Source organism: Hyla sarda, unplaced genomic scaffold (genome assembly GCF_029499605.1).
Source record: "Hyla sarda isolate aHylSar1 unplaced genomic scaffold, aHylSar1.hap1 scaffold_1214, whole genome shotgun sequence".
Lineage (NCBI taxonomy): Eukaryota > Metazoa > Chordata > Amphibia > Anura > Hylidae > Hyla > Hyla sarda.
In genome coordinates, this window is record NW_026607836.1 from 92,592 (window position 1) to 110,142 (window position 17,551).

Genomic DNA, 17,551 nt, shown 5'->3' on the forward strand with positions numbered 1-17,551 from the left:
AGACATATGTCCATCACGTTCAACCAGGGAATTAAGGGGTAGGGGTGTGGCGCGATATTGGGGAAGGGATGAGATTTTATATTTCTTCATAAGCATTAATCTTATTTTGTCAATTAGGAACATTCAGCACCCACCCGCTATCAAGGCAGCTGCCTATCATGTCATGCCCTACCTGCACAGGTGTGCTGGCTACTCAAATGATCCAATTAAGGAGGCCATTTAGTCAGCAGCAGCAGAAGTCCTGTGCCTGGACGCTCCAACAGGGGCCAGACACAAGCAGAAGCAGAAGCAGCAGAAGCAGCAGCAGCACCACCTTTTGTTTTTTGGCTGCAGCAGCAGCAAGGCCCACAGGGCTGGCTAGCTGGCTAGCCAGCAAGCAGGTAGCAATGAAAGTAGGAATCTTTCTTTTTAACCCTGTAAGGGGGTGGTGCACTGTACCCGAAGATACTGCCATATCGGGTCAATGCATAGGGCGACGGAAGCAAGCTTCGAAATCGGCCCCCGTTCTCAAAAATCCATTTAATATATGGTCCCCAGATAGGGGACGTATCAGATATTAAACTGATAAGAACAGATTTTTTTTTTACATTTTTATTGAAAAAAACTCAAAAAACTTAAATACATCACAAAAAATGTTTACAATACATCAAATACTGTTTTCCATAAATGTAAATTCCACATAGCTAATGCTTTTTTCTGCCCATATCTCTTTTTATCAATTAAATAGTACAAGTAAACTTCACTGTATATCATCTTCAAACATTCTTTTTCACAAATAAAATCTCTTTTGAAGACAAGGATATTACGAACTTTCCATAATACATTTTTTGTACAGTTGATAAAAATCCACAAAATTCTCTCTTTTTCTTTCGTAACTCCATCACTTTTGCCATATAAAACAACTTCATGATTTAAAACTTTTAGACCTGTTAGGAATTTCAATAAAGAACCAATTAGTCTAAAAACCTTTTGTGCAAAATAACAATTCCAGAAAAGGTGCAAAACAGTTTCATCTATATTGCAATTATCCCGGGGACAGACACATACAGCATTTAGACCTCTTCTATATTGGAAAAATCTTACCGGAAGACACTCATGGATAATCATCCATGCTAAATCCTTGTGCTCATTAAAAAGATATGGCTCGTTTACCTTTTTCCATATTTGTACACACCTATTATAAGAAAAATTAGAGACCATACATATTTCTTCTTGCAAATTTAACTGTACTTCTATCTTGCGAGCATCCCTCAAGGTTAACAAGTCAAAGTCTTTAAGGTTATACATACGTATAATTTTTTCTAAGATGGCATAATGTTTAGGCGGAGTTAAAAGTACAGGAGAAGATAATGATAAAAACACCCATTCTCTTTTTCTAAAAATATGTCCCGCAGAGTACTTTAAAAAACAGGACCATACACTTTTCATAAAAAGTCCCCTAAAACACCAACTAAAAAACCTTAAGTATAAAAATTTTCTAATACAGGGAACCTGTTTTCCTCCATTTTTTTGTGACTTATACATAGTATCTCTTTTTAATTTTTCTGCTTTAGAACTCCATAGAAACTCAAAGAGAATCCTCTGAAGTTGCCTAGACATAAGTTCATTAGGAGGATAAATCATATTTAAATAGAGCATAATGGGTATTAGCATAGCCTTAATCACCAAAATTTTACCTTCTAAGGATAATTTCCTAAGGGACCAAAAGTCTACCTTTTTCTTTACCTTTTCTTTTACCATTAGCCAACTTTCCTCACCATTGTTATTTTTATCAAAGATGACTCCAAGGATTTTTATTTTTTCTGACTGTAATTTTAGGTTTGGTATTTGCACGTTTTCCCATTTACCTATATAAAAACAGTCACATTTAGATAAATTAAGTTTAAAAGCAGAAGCTTTACAAAAGAAATCAGTAACATCAACAACTCTTTGTAAAGAGAAGGCACTTTCACAAAAAACATTAATATCATCCATATAGCCACACACTTTAAGGGTGGCACTATTACCTCCAGGAACTGGCACTCCTTTTATTATTTTATCATTCCTTATTAAGTTTAACAGAGGTTCTATTGCACATATAAACAGTATAGGAGACAGAGGGCAGCCTTGCTTTACCCCTGATGATAAATTAATAAAATCTGTAAGGAAACCATTTATTAAAATCCTGCTAAAAGAACCTTTATATAAGAGAGCAATTTGCTTAATAAATATGTTAGGAAAACCCATGCGTTGTAAAACCATCCATAAAAAACAATGTGATACTCTATCGAACGCTTTATGAAAATCTAGAGATAGAATGGCTAGATTTTGATTCCGCTCTTGCTGATACCATATGACGTCCCTAATAGCATTTAAAGGTTCAGCTACACTCCTTCCTGGGACACCACATACCTGATCCACATGGATGACCTTGTACAAAAACGGCTTCATTCTGTTAACAAAAATTTTGGACATAATCTTATAATCAACATTAAGAAGCGTAATTGGTCTCCAATTTTCTAAGCTGTTCCTATCCCCCTTTTTGGGGATCAGAGACACTATACCACTCCTCCAAGATAAAGGTAGAACATCAGAATTAAAAGCCTCCTTAAAAATATTAAGCAAATCATCTTTAAAAATCTCCCAAAAGGTTTTATAAAACTCTACAGGAAGTCCATCAGAACCTGGTGTTTTACCTGTGGATAAACTTTTAGCAGCAATTTCTAATTCTTGGCATCTTACTTCTGTGCAAAGTGCATCTTGGTCCTCCTTACTTAAACCACAATCTAAAGTGCTTAGGAGAAAATTAGCAGCAGATATATCAATGGGCTTCTCATTAAATAGATCTTGATAAAAAGATTTAGCTTTGGATAATATTCCTACATTAGTAGTTTCATCCTCAATGTTAATCATTAACTTTTTTGTTTCCATTACCTTTTTAAAAAAGAATCTTGTACACTTTTCATCCTTCTCTTTACATTCAACTTTGGAGTTAAAAATTATTTCTTTCCCTTTGTTAGTTATAGCCTTCTGAATATCACTTTTAACACTTAAAATCAGATCGTCTACATATACACCCAGCTCTTTGAGTTGATAATAGGTTTGTAGTTTTGTGTTAAGATCTCTATACCATTTCAATTTCTCTTTTGTTTTTTTAACACCCATCTTAATAAAATACTCTTTAAATTTTACCTTGCAGAATTCCCACCATGCTAAAAGAGAATTAAAATTAGTCCTTGAGTTCTGCAATTTTTTAAAAAGATAGATAAAATTACATTTAATTTCTTCATCTTCAAGCAAAGAGACATTCAGACGCCAGACTCCTTTGGCTCTGCAAACCCCATCAAACTTACATGTAGCAGATAAAATCTTATGATCTGAAAAAAAGGTAGAAGTCAATTGCATATTCCCATAAAATGCAAATCCAGAAGCAAAAATATAATCAATCCTTGACATATAAAGGCTATTCCCCCAGGTATACCCAGGGTCATTAGGGAAAGAGGTTCTCCACAAATCTTTTAAATTAAAATCAACTATAAAATCCTTTAGTTGTTTTTCAGTCTTATCTTTCCTTTGTTCAGATCCTCCAGCCCGCTCCTCTCCTGCCATTATACAATTAAAATCACCAGCGATGATAAGCGGGGATGAACCCGGTAAATAAAACTGAATTTTCTCTAATAAATCAGATCTTTCATCCTTATCTGGAGAGGCATATACATTTAAAAGTCTCATATTCATGTCATTATAAATAATATGAACGAGCAGGGCTCTACCGGGTACAATGTCTGTGAAGGAGGTAACTTTATACTCACTGCTCTTGAACAGTATGCCAACACCAGTCACTTTCCTCTCATTATCCCCTGACCACACAGACGGGCCAAGAGTCCATTCAGATCTCAAAGATGAATAATTGATATCATAATCAATGGCACATTCCTGTAAAAATAAAATGTCTGTAGGCAAAGAAGACAAGAAAGAAAATAAAGCAGCCCTCCTCTCTGGGCTCTTCAAACTCCTCACATTGAAGGAGGAGATATTAACACTTGGTAGCTCCTGGGTCATTCATTATCCTCAGACAAAGAACCCCAATCTGTAGGTGGTGACACAAATTCCTCAATATTAACAGGGTCGGATGCTGTTATAACCTTTTGGCAGACAATCTCCACGTTCCCCTCGTCCGCACTAACTCGACCACTCCTTTTGATGTTAAGGCCCTTTTCCTCTTTCCGGTCTCTGCTTTTCCTCTTTCGCCGTTCTTCTACATCCATCTCCTCTGTATCCCTTCTGGGCGGTCCAGGACCCTCAACTTCCATGAGAGGAGAACCCCTCACTTCTGTCTCAGGTCCCACGACCTTCCCCGGGGACACAATGCTTTTGGAGACATGAGCCACAGCAGGTATCACAGGAATTCCGGTAGCAGAAGACTCAGGCATCACTTTCAGGGTGTGGGTCTTAGGCACAGGCACAGCATCCATGGAGCTCTTCCTCATCGAGGGACCAGCCGACGTAGCCACAATATTGGCCCAGGAGCGTTGAGGACAATCCTTAAAAGCGTGTCCTTTCTGCTTACACACATTACACAGAATCTCATTTTGACAGTCAAAAGTGGTGTGGCCTTTTTGGCCACATCTTTTGCAAATAACCACTTCCTCTTTGCAAGATTCTTGTGTATGACCATATTCATGGCATTTCCTGCAATAATACGGCATCCCAGGGTAGAATAAATAGCCACGTTTACGCCCAATTAAAAAATTTGCAGGTGGGCGACACAGACCTCCAATTCCTCTCACATCTTCTCTGAACTTAACAGCAAACTTATGCTTTCCAGTCCAAAAGTCCATTGCATTCATTATTTTATGAGAGTATTTGACTTCCGCACAATATTGGTTTAAAAATAAGACAATGTCTCTTATATCCACGTATGGATCGTGCATAGTAACCACCAGTGGAACATCGCCATTAGAATATAGAGCAATGAAAACAAGTCCTTTCATATCCTCCTCATTGGCAAGCTCCCGAACTTTCTCAAACATATGGTCACATGCAGATGCGGAAGTCAAGGTAAGAATGAAAAGTCCTTTACCTGGGTCTTTTAGGCAAAACACATCTTCTCTCTGAATGTGCAATAAATCCAGCATAATTCTCTTGACAAAAAATTCCAAAGTCATCTTCTCCTTTTTCTCCTCATCCACTTCAATACGGAAGGTGTTCTTAATCCGAGTTTCAGTATGCGCAGCAAACCTAAGGGTCGCCATGGGGGATCGCCTTCCCGTTCTTTGTAAGTCCTCCTCCTATAGCAGCATGAGGCTTAAGACGGCTAAAAAACCGCCGATGCCTCAAGGCCGAAGGTTCGACGAACTCAGAGCCCCTTGACAAGATACAAGATCTTAGCCAAAAGGCCGAGAAGCGATAACCGTGAAAGGGGCGGGCCCAACAAGGTCCCCTTCATGGGCACTATCACTGCTTGCTGTCAGGGAGGCTGCCAGACAATTTTCCATGCACACTCTGGGCTGGGGGGCAGTCAACCACCAGTACACACAGCAGAACCTAAACCCATACCATTATTGCTAAGCAGCAAGACAGGGGCCCATTGCACTCCCACGGGGCCTTTTTAAATGCAATCCATAACCCGGATTTGCCAGGAACCCTTCTTACTCCTCCTACTTGCATGTGACACTGGGCTTAGGATCTGCATAGGAAACACACACACAAGCACACACCTACCTTTGTTGCCTGCAGATGCCTCCTTGGCTGTCCCCAAACGGTATCAAACCAACACCCACGGGAAGCTGTAAGCATAGAGGACATGCCTGCACCCCATTGGACTTACCTGTGTGGGTTAAATCCGGGTTATTTGACAACCTATGGCGGTGATGGTTCTGCTCAGGCAGAGCAGTGCTGATGCTCCTCATAAAGCTGTCGCTGCTGTGAAGGTTCTAGGTGACATCACAAATCCCTTTGGTTACATACACAACAAAGCTGGGTTGTTGTTGTTTACACTCTGCAAGGCCTGTGGAAGTGAGTGACATCATAGCACTGTAGTTCTGAGGGTTCAAGATGGATGCAACAATCTCCTGTTGCTTCTATGAAGGCCGTAATAGACGACATCACCAAACAGCTCCATAGTCACATACACAGCAAAGGAGAGATGTTGTTTACACCTAGTGATGTCAGTGGTATTGAGTGACATCACAGCACAGTGCTAAGGCTCCTGGGCCTGGACACAGCAACGGCTGCAATATCTCAACGGAGAATACGTTTATATCTATGTGTGTGTGTGCGCATATATATATATATATATATATATATATATATATATATATATATATTTCTCCGCCGAAATCACTTTTAAACCCATTTCCACCTTTTTTTCCCTTCTCTTCCTCTTACTTTTTTTTCACGTTTTTTTACGTTTTTCTCCTTTTCGCCTCTTTTCTGGGCGTATTATTCTTCTTTTTCTTCTTTTTTTTCGTCTAATGCATACCCCATCAGTGCAGCAATGCTTATTCAATACCGCCAGCAGATGGAGACACTGGGGGATAATTTTCTAAGGATTTATACTGATTTTTCCTGTCTGAATTTGTCGCACAGAAAGTTGCAGGCCAAATATGTGTGACATTTCTGCGACTTTAGCTTCTAGAGCATTTTTACAACATTATACATAGGTGCTGAATACATAAAAAGCGACTGTTCAGCGACAGACAAGTCGCATCGGCTGAAAGTAGGCCAGAATGTCAGTCCATGTTGGAGCAGGTTTAGATACAGTCTAAAGCATAGATCTCAAAGTCTGTGCACAGAATTTAGCAAGGGCCTCGCACCTTCTGATGCATCAGGTAGGTGCACAATAGCATAGCCTAACCCTCTGTACTTTGGTCTATATTGATGCGGGACATAGACAGCCAGCTGATGACCAATCCATTAGTGCAATGGATGGCTGGAAGCATTTGTCTTTGCCTTTGCAATACCACAGAAGCAATGCATGGTCAATGTACAGCAATGACACACCTGTGTGAACAGCCAGGAGACCCCCCCCCCCCATGTTATGTTACATAGTTACATAGTTAGTACGGTCGAAAAAAGACATATGTCCATCACGTTCAACCAGGGAATTAAGGGGTAGGGGTGTGGCGCGATATTGGGGAAGGGATGAGATTTTATATTTCTTCATAAGCATTAATCTTATTTTGTCAATTAGGAACATTCAGCACCCACCCGCTATCAAGGCAGCTGCCTATCATGTCATGCCCTACCTGCACAGGTGTGCTGGCTACTCAAATGATCCAATTAAGGAGGCCATTTAGTCAGCAGCAGCAGAAGTCCTGTGCCTGGACGCTCCAACAGGGGCCAGACACAAGCAGAAGCAGAAGCAGCAGAAGCAGCAGCAGCACCACCTTTTGTTTTTTGGCTGCAGCAGCAGCAAGGCCCACAGGGCTGGCTAGCTGGCTAGCCAGCAAGCAGGTAGCAATGAAAGTAGGAATCTTTCTTTTTAACCCTGTAAGGGGGTGGTGCACTGTACCCGAAGATACTGCCATATCGGGTCAATGCATAGGGCGACGGAAGCAAGCTTCGAAATCGGCCCCCGTTCTCAAAAATCCATTTAATATATGGTCCCCAGATAGGGGACGTATCAGATATTAAACTGATAAGAACAGATACTACACTTGATCTTAGCCAAAAGGCCGAGAAGCGATAACCGTGAAAGGGGCGGGCCCAACAAGGTCCCCTTCATGGGCACTATCACTGCTTGCTGTCAGGGAGGCTGCCAGACAATTTTCCATGCACACTCTGGGCTGGGGGGCAGTCAACCACCAGTACACACAGCAGAACCTAAACCCATACCATTATTGCTAAGCAGCAAGACAGGGGCCCATTGCACTCCCACGGGGCCTTTTTAAATGCAATCCATAACCCGGATTTGCCAGGAACCCTTCTTACTCCTCCTACTTGCATGTGACACTGGGCTTAGGATCTGCATAGGAAACACACACACAAGCACACACCTACCTTTGTTGCCTGCAGATGCCTCCTTGGCTGTCCCCAAACGGTATCAAACCAACACCCACGGGAAGCTGTAAGCATAGAGGACATGCCTGCACCCCATTGGACTTACCTGTGTGGGTTAAATCCGGGTTATTTGACAACCTATGGCGGTGATGGTTCTGCTCAGGCAGAGCAGTGCTGATGCTCCTCATAAAGCTGTCGCTGCTGTGAAGGTTCTAGGTGACATCACAAATCCCTTTGGTTACATACACAACAAAGCTGGGTTGTTGTTGTTTACACTCTGCAAGGCCTGTGGAAGTGAGTGACATCATAGCACTGTAGTTCTGAGGGTTCAAGATGGATGCAACAATCTCCTGTTGCTTCTATGAAGGCCGTAATAGACGACATCACCAAACAGCTCCATAGTCACATACACAGCAAAGGAGAGATGTTGTTTACACCTAGTGATGTCAGTGGTATTGAGTGACATCACAGCACAGTGCTAAGGCTCCTGGGCCTGGACACAGCAGCGGCTGCAATATCTCAACGGAGAATACGTTTATATCTATGTGTGTGTGTGCGCATATATATATATATATATATATATATATATATATATATATATATATATCTCCGCCGAAATCACTTTTAAACCCATTTCCACCTTTTTTTCCCTTCTCTTCCTCTTACTTTTTTTTCACGTTTTTTTACGTTTTTCTCCTTTTCGCCTCTTTTCTGGGCGTATTATTCTTCTTTTTCTTCTTTTTTTTCGTCTAATGCATACCCCATCAGTGCAGCAATGCTTATTCAATACCGCCAGCAGATGGAGACACTGGGGGATAATTTTCTAAGGATTTATACTGATTTTTCCTGTCTGAATTTGTCGCACAGAAAGTTGCAGGCCAAATATGTGTGACATTTCTGCGACTTTAGCTTCTAGAGCATTTTTACAACATTATACATAGGTGCTGAATACATAAAAAGCGACTGTTCAGCGACAGACAAGTCGCATCGGCTGAAAGTAGGCCAGAATGTCAGTCCATGTTGGAGCAGGTTTAGATACAGTCTAAAGCATAGATCTCAAAGTCTGTGCACAGAATTTAGCAAGGGCCTCGCACCTTCTGATGCATCAGGTAGGTGCACAATAGCATAGCCTAACCCTCTGTACTTTGGTCTATATTGATGCGGGACATAGACAGCCAGCTGATGACCAATCCATTAGTGCAATGGATGGCTGGAAGCATTTGTCTTTGCCTTTGCAATACCACAGAAGCAATGCATGGTCAATGTACAGCAATGACACACCTGTGTGAACAGCCAGGAGACCCCCCCCCCCATGTTATGTTACATAGTTACATAGTTAGTACGGTCGAAAAAAGACATATGTCCATCACGTTCAACCAGGGAATTAAGGGGTAGGGGTGTGGCGCGATATTGGGGAAGGGATGAGATTTTATATTTCTTCATAAGCATTAATCTTATTTTGTCAATTAGGAACATTCAGCACCCACCCGCTATCAAGGCAGCTGCCTATCATGTCATGCCCTACCTGCACAGGTGTGCTGGCTACTCAAATGATCCAATTAAGGAGGCCATTTAGTCAGCAGCAGCAGAAGTCCTGTGCCTGGACGCTCCAACAGGGGCCAGACACAAGCAGAAGCAGAAGCAGCAGAAGCAGCAGAAGCAGCAGCAGCACCACCTTTTGTTTTTTGGCTGCAGCAGCAGCAAGGCCCACAGGGCTGGCTAGCTGGCTAGCCAGCAAGCAGGTAGCAATGAAAGTAGGAATCTTTCTTTTTAACCCTGTAAGGGGGTGGTGCACTGTACCCGAAGATACTGCCATAACGGGTCAATGCATAGGGCGACGGAAGCAAGCTTCGAAATCGGCCCCCGTTCTCAAAAATCCATTTAATATATGGTCCCCAGATAGGGGACGTATCAGATATTAAACTGATGAGAACAGATACTACACTTGATCTTAGCCAAAAGGCCGAGAAGCGATAACCGTGAAAGGGGCGGGCCCAACAAGGTCCCCTTCATGGGCACTATCACTGCTTGCTGTCAGGGAGGCTGCCAGACAATTTTCCATGCACACTCTGGGCTGGGGGGCAGTCAACCACCAGTACACACAGCAGAACCTAAACCCATACCATTATTGCTAAGCAGCAAGACAGGGGCCCATTGCACTCCCACGGGGCCTTTTTAAATGCAATCCATAACCCGGATTTGCCAGGAACCCTTCTTACTCCTCCTACTTGCATGTGACACTGGGCTTAGGATCTGCATAGGAAACACACACACAAGCACACACCTACCTTTGTTGCCTGCAGATGCCTCCTTGGCTGTCCCCAAACGGTATCAAACCAACACCCACGGGAAGCTGTAAGCATAGAGGACATGCCTGCACCCCATTGGACTTACCTGTGTGGGTTAAATCCGGGTTATTTGACAACCTATGGCGGTGATGGTTCTGCTCAGGCAGAGCAGTGCTGATGCTCCTCATAAAGCTGTCGCTGCTGTGAAGGTTCTAGGTGACATCACAAATCCCTTTGGTTACATACACAACAAAGCTGGGTTGTTGTTGTTTACACTCTGCAAGGCCTGTGGAAGTGAGTGACATCATAGCACTGTAGTTCTGAGGGTTCAAGATGGATGCAACAATCTCCTGTTGCTTCTATGAAGGCCGTAATAGACGACATCACCAAACAGCTCCATAGTCACATACACAGCAAAGGAGAGATGTTGTTTACACCTAGTGATGTCAGTGGTATTGAGTGACATCACAGCACAGTGCTAAGGCTCCTGGGCCTGGACACAGCAGCGGCTGCAATATCTCAACGGAGAATACGTTTATATCTATGTGTGTGTGTGCGCATATATATATATATATATATATATATATATATATATATATATATATATATATATATCTCCGCCGAAATCACTTTTAAACCCATTTCCACCTTTTTTTCCCTTCTCTTCCTCTTACTTTTTTTTCACGTTTTTTTACGTTTTTCTCCTTTTCGCCTCTTTTCTGGGCGTATTATTCTTCTTTTTCTTCTTTTTTTTCGTCTAATGCATACCCCATCAGTGCAGCAATGCTTATTCAATACCGCCAGCAGATGGAGACACTGGGGGATAATTTTCTAAGGATTTATACTGATTTTTCCTGTCTGAATTTGTCGCACAGAAAGTTGCAGGCCAAATATGTGTGACATTTCTGCGACTTTAGCTTCTAGAGCATTTTTACAACATTATACATAGGTGCTGAATACATAAAAAGCGACTGTTCAGCGACAGACAAGTCGCATCGGCTGAAAGTAGGCCAGAATGTCAGTCCATGTTGGAGCAGGTTTAGATACAGTCTAAAGCATAGATCTCAAAGTCTGTGCACAGAATTTAGCAAGGGCCTCGCACCTTCTGATGCATCAGGTAGGTGCACAATAGCATAGCCTAACCCTCTGTACTTTGGTCTATATTGATGCGGGACATAGACAGCCAGCTGATGACCAATCCATTAGTGCAATGGATGGCTGGAAGCATTTGTCTTTGCCTTTGCAATACCACAGAAGCAATGCATGGTCAATGTACAGCAATGACACACCTGTGTGAACAGCCAGGAGACCCCCCCCCCCATGTTATGTTACATAGTTACATAGTTAGTACGGTCGAAAAAAGACATATGTCCATCACGTTCAACCAGGGAATTAAGGGGTAGGGGTGTGGCGCGATATTGGGGAAGGGATGAGATTTTATATTTCTTCATAAGCATTAATCTTATTTTGTCAATTAGGAACATTCAGCACCCACCCGCTATCAAGGCAGCTGCCTATCATGTCATGCCCTACCTGCACAGGTGTGCTGGCTACTCAAATGATCCAATTAAGGAGGCCATTTAGTCAGCAGCAGCAGAAGTCCTGTGCCTGGACGCTCCAACAGGGGCCAGACACAAGCAGAAGCAGAAGCAGCAGAAGCAGCAGAAGCAGCAGCAGCACCACCTTTTGTTTTTTGGCTGCAGCAGCAGCAAGGCCCACAGGGCTGGCTAGCTGGCTAGCCAGCAAGCAGGTAGCAATGAAAGTAGGAATCTTTCTTTTTAACCCTGTAAGGGGGTGGTGCACTGTACCCGAAGATACTGCCATAACGGGTCAATGCATAGGGCGACGGAAGCAAGCTTCGAAATCGGCCCCCGTTCTCAAAAATCCATTTAATATATGGTCCCCAGATAGGGGACGTATCAGATATTAAACTGATGAGAACAGATACTACACTTGATCTTAGCCAAAAGGCCGAGAAGCGATAACCGTGAAAGGGGCGGGCCCAACAAGGTCCCCTTCATGGGCACTATCACTGCTTGCTGTCAGGGAGGCTGCCAGACAATTTTCCATGCACACTCTGGGCTGGGGGGCAGTCAACCACCAGTACACACAGCAGAACCTAAACCCATACCATTATTGCTAAGCAGCAAGACAGGGGCCCATTGCACTCCCACGGGGCCTTTTTAAATGCAATCCATAACCCGGATTTGCCAGGAACCCTTCTTACTCCTCCTACTTGCATGTGACACTGGGCTTAGGATCTGCATAGGAAACACACACACAAGCACACACCTACCTTTGTTGCCTGCAGATGCCTCCTTGGCTGTCCCCAAACGGTATCAAACCAACACCCACGGGAAGCTGTAAGCATAGAGGACATGCCTGCACCCCATTGGACTTACCTGTGTGGGTTAAATCCGGGTTATTTGACAACCTATGGCGGTGATGGTTCTGCTCAGGCAGAGCAGTGCTGATGCTCCTCATAAAGCTGTCGCTGCTGTGAAGGTTCTAGGTGACATCACAAATCCCTTTGGTTACATACACAACAAAGCTGGGTTGTTGTTGTTTACACTCTGCAAGGCCTGTGGAAGTGAGTGACATCATAGCACTGTAGTTCTGAGGGTTCAAGATGGATGCAACAATCTCCTGTTGCTTCTATGAAGGCCGTAATAGACGACATCACCAAACAGCTCCATAGTCACATACACAGCAAAGGAGAGATGTTGTTTACACCTAGTGATGTCAGTGGTATTGAGTGACATCACAGCACAGTGCTAAGGCTCCTGGGCCTGGACACAGCAGCGGCTGCAATATCTCAACGGAGAATACGTTTATATCTATGTGTGTGTGTGCGCATATATATATATATATATATATATATATATATATATATATATATATATTTCTCCGCCGAAATCACTTTTAAACCCATTTCCACCTTTTTTTCCCTTCTCTTCCTCTTACTTTTTTTTCACGTTTTTTTACGTTTTTCTCCTTTTCGCCTCTTTTCTGGGCGTATTATTCTTCTTTTTCTTCTTTTTTTTCGTCTAATGCATACCCCATCAGTGCAGCAATGCTTATTCAATACCGCCAGCAGATGGAGACACTGGGGGATAATTTTCTAAGGATTTATACTGATTTTTCCTGTCTGAATTTGTCGCACAGAAAGTTGCAGGCCAAATATGTGTGACATTTCTGCGACTTTAGCTTCTAGAGCATTTTTACAACATTATACATAGGTGCTGAATACATAAAAAGCGACTGTTCAGCGACAGACAAGTCGCATCGGCTGAAAGTAGGCCAGAATGTCAGTCCATGTTGGAGCAGGTTTAGATACAGTCTAAAGCATAGATCTCAAAGTCTGTGCACAGAATTTAGCAAGGGCCTCGCACCTTCTGATGCATCAGGTAGGTGCACAATAGCATAGCCTAACCCTCTGTACTTTGGTCTATATTGATGCGGGACATAGACAGCCAGCTGATGACCAATCCATTAGTGCAATGGATGGCTGGAAGCATTTGTCTTTGCCTTTGCAATACCACAGAAGCAATGCATGGTCAATGTACAGCAATGACACACCTGTGTGAACAGCCAGGAGACCCCCCCCCCCATGTTATGTTACATAGTTACATAGTTAGTACGGTCGAAAAAAGACATATGTCCATCACGTTCAACCAGGGAATTAAGGGGTAGGGGTGTGGCGCGATATTGGGGAAGGGATGAGATTTTATATTTCTTCATAAGCATTAATCTTATTTTGTCAATTAGGAACATTCAGCACCCACCCGCTATCAAGGCAGCTGCCTATCATGTCATGCCCTACCTGCACAGGTGTGCTGGCTACTCAAATGATCCAATTAAGGAGGCCATTTAGTCAGCAGCAGCAGAAGTCCTGTGCCTGGACGCTCCAACAGGGGCCAGACACAAGCAGAAGCAGAAGCAGCAGAAGCAGCAGCAGCACCACCTTTTGTTTTTTGGCTGCAGCAGCAGCAAGGCCCACAGGGCTGGCTAGCTGGCTAGCCAGCAAGCAGGTAGCAATGAAAGTAGGAATCTTTCTTTTTAACCCTGTAAGGGGGTGGTGCACTGTACCCGAAGATACTGCCATATCGGGTCAATGCATAGGGCGACGGAAGCAAGCTTCGAAATCGGCCCCCGTTCTCAAAAATCCATTTAATATATGGTCCCCAGATAGGGGACGTATCAGATATTAAACTGATAAGAACAGATACTACACTTGATCTTAGCCAAAAGGCCGAGAAGCGATAACCGTGAAAGGGGCGGGCCCAACAAGGTCCCCTTCATGGGCACTATCACTGCTTGCTGTCAGGGAGGCTGCCAGACAATTTTCCATGCACACTCTGGGCTGGGGGGCAGTCAACCACCAGTACACACAGCAGAACCTAAACCCATACCATTATTGCTAAGCAGCAAGACAGGGGCCCATTGCACTCCCACGGGGCCTTTTTAAATGCAATCCATAACCCGGATTTGCCAGGAACCCTTCTTACTCCTCCTACTTGCATGTGACACTGGGCTTAGGATCTGCATAGGAAACACACACACAAGCACACACCTACCTTTGTTGCCTGCAGATGCCTCCTTGGCTGTCCCCAAACGGTATCAAACCAACACCCACGGGAAGCTGTAAGCATAGAGGACATGCCTGCACCCCATTGGACTTACCTGTGTGGGTTAAATCCGGGTTATTTGACAACCTATGGCGGTGATGGTTCTGCTCAGGCAGAGCAGTGCTGATGCTCCTCATAAAGCTGTCGCTGCTGTGAAGGTTCTAGGTGACATCACAAATCCCTTTGGTTACATACACAACAAAGCTGGGTTGTTGTTGTTTACACTCTGCAAGGCCTGTGGAAGTGAGTGACATCATAGCACTGTAGTTCTGAGGGTTCAAGATGGATGCAACAATCTCCTGTTGCTTCTATGAAGGCCGTAATAGACGACATCACCAAACAGCTCCATAGTCACATACACAGCAAAGGAGAGATGTTGTTTACACCTAGTGATGTCAGTGGTATTGAGTGACATCACAGCACAGTGCTAAGGCTCCTGGGCCTGGACACAGCAGCGGCTGCAATATCTCAACGGAGAATACGTTTATATCTATGTGTGTGTGTGCGCATATATATATATATATATATATATATATATATATATATATATATATATATTTCTCCGCCGAAATCACTTTTAAACCCATTTCCACCTTTTTTTCCCTTCTCTTCCTCTTACTTTTTTTTCACGTTTTTTTACGTTTTTCTCCTTTTCGCCTCTTTTCTGGGCGTATTATTCTTCTTTTTCTTCTTTTTTTTCGTCTAATGCATACCCCATCAGTGCAGCAATGCTTATTCAATACCGCCAGCAGATGGAGACACTGGGGGATAATTTTCTAAGGATTTATACTGATTTTTCCTGTCTGAATTTGTCGCACAGAAAGTTGCAGGCCAAATATGTGTGACATTTCTGCGACTTTAGCTTCTAGAGCATTTTTACAACATTATACATAGGTGCTGAATACATAAAAAGCGACTGTTCAGCGACAGACAAGTCGCATCGGCTGAAAGTAGGCCAGAATGTCAGTCCATGTTGGAGCAGGTTTAGATACAGTCTAAAGCATAGATCTCAAAGTCTGTGCACAGAATTTAGCAAGGGCCTCGCACCTTCTGATGCATCAGGTAGGTGCACAATAGCATAGCCTAACCCTCTGTACTTTGGTCTATATTGATGCGGGACATAGACAGCCAGCTGATGACCAATCCATTAGTGCAATGGATGGCTGGAAGCATTTGTCTTTGCCTTTGCAATACCACAGAAGCAATGCATGGTCAATGTACAGCAATGACACACCTGTGTGAACAGCCAGGAGACCCCCCCCCCCCATGTTATGTTACATAGTTACATAGTTAGTACGGTCGAAAAAAGACATATGTCCATCACGTTCAACCAGGGAATTAAGGGGTAGGGGTGTGGCGCGATATTGGGGAAGGGATGAGATTTTATATTTCTTCATAAGCATTAATCTTATTTTGTCAATTAGGAACATTCAGCACCCACCCGCTATCAAGGCAGCTGCCTATCATGTCATGCCCTACCTGCACAGGTGTGCTGGCTACTCAAATGATCCAATTAAGGAGGCCATTTAGTCAGCAGCAGCAGAAGTCCTGTGCCTGGACGCTCCAACAGGGGCCAGACACAAGCAGAAGCAGAAGCAGCAGAAGCAGCAGCAGCACCACCTTTTGTTTTTTGGCTGCAGCAGCAGCAAGGCCCACAGGGCTGGCTAGCTGGCTAGCCAGCAAGCAGGTAGCAATGAAAGTAGGAATCTTTCTTTTTAACCCTGTAAGGGGGTGGTGCACTGTACCCGAAGATACTGCCATATCGGGTCAATGCATAGGGCGACGGAAGCAAGCTTCGAAATCGGCCCCCGTTCTCAAAAATCCATTTAATATATGGTCCCCAGATAGGGGACGTATCAGATATTAAACTGATAAGAACAGATACTACACTTGATCTTAGCCAAAAGGCCGAGAAGCGATAACCGTGAAAGGGGCGGGCCCAACAAGGTCCCCTTCATGGGCACTATCACTGCTTGCTGTCAGGGAGGCTGCCAGACAATTTTCCATGCACACTCTGGGCTGGGGGGCAGTCAACCACCAGTACACACAGCAGAACCTAAACCCATACCATTATTGCTAAGCAGCAAGACAGGGGCCCATTGCACTCCCACGGGGCCTTTTTAAATGCAATCCATAACCCGGATTTGCCAGGAACCCTTCTTACTCCTCCTACTTGCATGTGACACTGGGCTTAGGATCTGCATAGGAAACACACACACAAGCACACACCTACCTTTGTTGCCTGCAGATGCCTCCTTGGCTGTCCCCAAACGGTATCAAACCAACACCCACGGGAAGCTGTAAGCATAGAGGACATGCCTGCACCCCATTGGACTTACCTGTGTGGGTTAAATCCGGGTTATTTGACAACCTATGGCGGTGATGGTTCTGCTCAGGCAGAGCAGTGCTGATGCTCCTCATAAAGCTGTCGCTGCTGTGAAGGTTCTAGGTGACATCACAAATCCCTTTGGTTACATACACAACAAAGCTGGGTTGTTGTTGTTTACACTCTGCAAGGCCTGTGGAAGTGAGTGACATCATAGCACTGTAGTTCTGAGGGTTCAAGATGGATGCAACAATCTCCTGTTGCTTCTATGAAGGCCGTAATAGACGACATCACCAAACAGCTCCATAGTCACATACACAGCAAAG

General features: G+C 43.7%; 6 non-coding genes across 6 annotated transcripts; all 6 read right to left on the bottom strand.

The window, feature by feature from the left end:
- Positions 1 to 422: 422 nt before the first annotated feature.
- On the bottom strand, positions 423 to 618 carry LOC130303356 (U2 spliceosomal RNA). The gene has a single exon (XR_008853448.1). It is a non-coding gene; the product is annotated as a U2 spliceosomal RNA (small nuclear RNA).
- Positions 619 to 7,479: 6,861 nt separating this feature from the next.
- On the bottom strand, positions 7,480 to 7,670 carry LOC130303346 (U2 spliceosomal RNA). Its single transcript, XR_008853439.1, has one exon. It is a non-coding gene; the product is annotated as a U2 spliceosomal RNA (small nuclear RNA).
- A 2,097-nt stretch (positions 7,671 to 9,767) lies between these two features.
- On the bottom strand, positions 9,768 to 9,958 carry LOC130303351 (U2 spliceosomal RNA). Its single transcript, XR_008853443.1, has one exon. It is a non-coding gene; the product is annotated as a U2 spliceosomal RNA (small nuclear RNA).
- A 2,105-nt stretch (positions 9,959 to 12,063) lies between these two features.
- Positions 12,064 to 12,254, bottom strand: LOC130303352 (U2 spliceosomal RNA). The gene has a single exon (XR_008853444.1). It is a non-coding gene; the product is annotated as a U2 spliceosomal RNA (small nuclear RNA).
- Positions 12,255 to 14,344: 2,090 nt separating this feature from the next.
- Positions 14,345 to 14,535, bottom strand: LOC130303347 (U2 spliceosomal RNA). Its single transcript, XR_008853440.1, has one exon. It is a non-coding gene; the product is annotated as a U2 spliceosomal RNA (small nuclear RNA).
- A 2,093-nt stretch (positions 14,536 to 16,628) lies between these two features.
- LOC130303348 (U2 spliceosomal RNA) lies at positions 16,629 to 16,819 on the bottom strand. Its single transcript, XR_008853441.1, has one exon. It is a non-coding gene; the product is annotated as a U2 spliceosomal RNA (small nuclear RNA).
- Positions 16,820 to 17,551: the final 732 nt, after the last annotated feature.